This window comes from Coenobita brevimanus, chromosome 38 (assembly GCF_032717465.1).
Source record: "Coenobita brevimanus isolate Jiangsu-jjx chromosome 38, ASM3271746v2, whole genome shotgun sequence".
Lineage (NCBI taxonomy): Eukaryota > Metazoa > Arthropoda > Malacostraca > Decapoda > Coenobitidae > Coenobita > Coenobita brevimanus.
In genome coordinates this window covers 49650205-49654204 of record NC_136991.1, presented here as the reverse complement: position 1 = coordinate 49654204, position 4000 = coordinate 49650205, and the positions used below count along the sequence as shown (strand labels likewise).

Below are 4000 nucleotides of genomic sequence, written 5' to 3'. Positions count from 1 at the left end.
CGCGCGAGTTTCGGACATTATTTTGTGACTTCTGAGTGGTTAATGCAAGTTTTGAGTGACAAAGGTGTTATTATAACTTCCGTAAACGTAAGTAGTATATGATTTTACCTTTGTTAGCTAGATTTTATGAGAATTTTATTATATTTTTGACCCAAATAGAGGGGATGACTGACCCGCAGCGGCTTGTCACCGCCCGCCAGAATACTACGCGCGGTCCGCGGAAACTTAACGGGTTGCTTCACCCTCTAAACCTCCCCAGCGTCGCAAGTAGATGGACAGACTAATTGATAGATCTAGACTGATTGACAGGTTAACAGATGGTGCGTCCCCGGACCTCCCAACGTTAGATAGATGGATGATGCGCCCCCAGACTTTATCAGATGGATTACTGTTGCAGTCTGTATCGATATAAAAACAATAAAAATCTAATTAAATACATAATTATGCAAATTAACTTCCCACAGAAGATGTGCAAAGAAAGCCAAAACCACGAAAATGCAACGTATAGTGTTTTACAGTAGCGCGAATGTTGATCTCATTCAACAATACAGTATGGGCATTTACTAGCGACTGGCGTCTGTAGAAGCGTTATAATTACACGGACACGGATTAATGGGTCAAAGAACAATGAATGAAGTTAGCGTCGTTTAAATTACTATCAAAACACTGGCGGAGTAGCCTATTTAATGAAGTAAGGCGGGAATCAACACCTGCGTACGAGAATGAGCAAGATTGATTTTTCACCACTTACGATATTTCGACGGGTTCAGCGCTAAGCCTTTGTTGATACATGCAGGAACCATGCATTAGTATGTTCAGTATATTGAGGCTAGCGAACGGTAATTATATAAGACCAAGTGGCAATATCGTTCAGCATGGCGGCCAGGATGCTGAAATTGCCAAATTGACGAGACATTGTTTCTCTTGCATAAAATTTGAGTTAGGATGCTAAGCTGGTGAATAGTTAAGGGTAGAAATAAACTGTAGATGCTTATGAAAGAAATTCCACGCCTCAGAATATCGCGGATTAGTGCAAAATGCGTGATTTAACTTCCAAATCTCTCCTTAGTGAAACGTTGCTGTTGTTCACTTAACGGAAATCTTTAGTCAGTCATACACGGCTCAAGACTGAAAATATCACAACAATATACTGACTACCCAGCATGCAAGGGTTAATCACAACAGAGCACATACTTATTAATGCATAGGGGCATTAGTAATAGTACCATAATAGAGTAAGTTAGTCTACGTGGGGGTTTGTTGTCATGGGCTCATCTTTGGTCACGACGAAGACTGATCCTTGTCTGGCTATTTTCTTACGTGTTTCCGTTTATTTCTACCTCTGTGGACTTTGAATGGCTTACTATGGAGACACCCGGGGATGGAAGGGGTTATGATGGGGTTAGTTGCTTTACGTCTGATGCGATTTTAAGTTAACTGGTATACAGATATTTGTTTACCTCCCACAATGTGCTCATGTGCAGTAGGGGACGGAGGGATGTGGGTATAATTAATAGCCTGTTGATAGGTTAAGAATGTGCCTAAGTTGACAAGTCACTATTTTCAATAAAAACAGTAAAATTCCCAGCAATAATGACCAATGTTTCGTTGACAACAGGTGGAGCAGTGAGGTTTCCGTAAATGTGCATGTAGAACGGTAGTATTTTCAGATTTAATGTCAGTTTGTGTTGACAGTATTAAAACTGAGCTTCAGGTTGTTATCAGCAGTATCTTTATATGGTTGCATTCTTGCCACTGGTTGTTTACTGGTCTACTGTGTATATGTTGTAGGTGTGCCATTCTTAACTGCAGTGTTGCATTAGACCTTCATGGTTTGTCATGCATTTTCATCTTAACATTTAAATTCCACGATTCCCATGTATATTCCACAATGCAAATCATTTCCAGGTAAGCGCCAAGGACAGGGGTAGCCACCTGACAAAATACTCGTAGTTGCGAAAGCGTGTTGTAGCTATCATGCAGAATGGTGCTGGCTAGAGACCGGATAGTGCTGCCTACTGTGTGATTTTAGAGATTTAATTGACGTAGAATATTGCCTAAGTAACAGACTGATTGGTCCCATATTCTGGCTGATTGGACTTGTATTCCTGGGTGATTCAGATCCACTATTTGAAATGTCTTTGATTCTGTTTTCAGTGAGATTTGCGTGATTGAGTAATGTAAATTAGGAATGTTTTTAGGTACAGTATATGTCTCACATTTTGTTACGGCCTATACTGACCAGCCTAATTTTCTGATCTTAAAAAACCTTTCAATGTGCCAAGGGGGCGCGGTAGCACAGTGGTAGCGCGCTGGACTCGTAATCGGGGGATTGCGAGTTCGAGCCTCGCCCGCGCTGCCGTGCCGGGAGTGGTAGCTCGCTCCTGTAACCCTAGTGGGGCTATATAGTCCAATACAGGGCTTAGCTCGGGGGAACTCCATTTCTCCTTTTTTTTTTTTTTTTTTTTCAATGTGCCAGCACAAACAAGGGTGGGAAATGACATCCACAGCGGGCAGAAACCTTGGAAAAAAGGTGGAGTTGAGGTGCAGTGTGTGTGTGTGTGTGTGTGTGTTGGTTCGGTATGGTAGGTGTTACGAATATTATAGGAGGGTGGTAAGGTACGAAGTTTTGAGTGCAGAACATGATTTCAGGTGATAAAATCTGATTCCAAAAGTTTTTCTGAGTCACTAATTGGATCTACGGTAACCTGTCACTCTGCATATGTTTATCATTATTTTTATCATTTATCTGAAACCATACGGAGGCGAAATGTTCCGTAATGAAAGTAGACGGACTAGTTAAGACACTGGGTAGCCTGTTGTTAAACATTATTACTTAACTGAATACTTATGGATGCAAAAATGCACCGTATCCAAGCAGACAGACTAAGAAGACCACAGCTCGAAGGTCTAGTACTTGCCGAGTGCCATCTAGTGGAGCGGTTTGTCATTATTGCCCGGGGAAAGACAACGAAACATCAAAGAGGGGGATAGATGAGTTGGGCGGCCGCGGGAGTATAAAGTTGATAGCCTCATTAAATAGCGGCAATGCTGGCAACACTGCAAGATTGGCTGTACCCTTTCACTCTCATGCCATATTTTTAAAAATAGATTTTGTTCTTGCTGCCTCCAGACGATTTTACTCAGCTTAGGAGAGACTTTTTGAACTAGAGGGGGGTTAGGTAAGGCCTATAACAGTGCTCATTTTCTCACGGTGCTGGAGAGGGTCGCCTTCATGTGGTGGCACATATGACCTGGTGGCTCCATTCCCTGGGTATGTAAACGTTCCTCAGCTACCCCATCACCCGAAAAGGGAAAGACACCTTCAGCCTGCAATCCACAGGGTTCACATTCAGATGAGCGTTGAGTGACAACTACAACTGATGCTACCAGGCGATTGTATTTTGGGACTTCAAAATACATGAGTTAGGCGTGGCTTTCATTAACTCCTTTACTACTACTTAGTTAAAGAAAATCGTCTGGCGACAGCAAGAGCGCTAGTGAATTCCCTTGGACGAACAGGCGAGAGGAAAGATCAGACCTTATTAGTATTTAAATGTTGCCTGATTGAAGGAGTTAATATGACATTAACAGCTTTTGCAGGACTAATTAAAAAAATTGCTTCAGTATTGGCAAAACCTCAATGAATGGAAGTCGTTAAAACGTCTTCAATAAGCCGTTCAGGGCCCGAGCAACTTTAATCATTTTATGATAACCTGTGGTAGTGCGGAGAGACGCCCTGAAGAGATGGCACCGATATTACTTGGCGGTGGAGATACAAACGTCTCTTGATGCCCTCCCTATCCCTCGAAAGTATGGTGCACTGCAACTGGGTAACTTCAGCCTGCACTCCACTGGGTTCGTGTTCAGATGAACTTACGGTTGCAACTGCTATCTATAGCCAGATTATTTTATTTACTTCTGGGTCGGCTTATCGACCCTTAAATGATAAGCTGAGTATTTATACCTAAGTAAACATATTTCCACGTTTTGACAGTAA

The 4000-nt window shown here is 42.2% G+C and overlaps 1 non-coding gene across 1 annotated transcript; it reads left to right on the top strand.

The window, feature by feature from the left end:
* Nucleotides 1–2287: 2287 nt before the first annotated feature.
* Nucleotides 2288–2359, top strand: TRNAT-CGU (transfer RNA threonine (anticodon CGU)). Its single transcript has one exon. It is a non-coding gene; the product is annotated as a tRNA-Thr (tRNA).
* Nucleotides 2360–4000: the final 1641 nt, after the last annotated feature.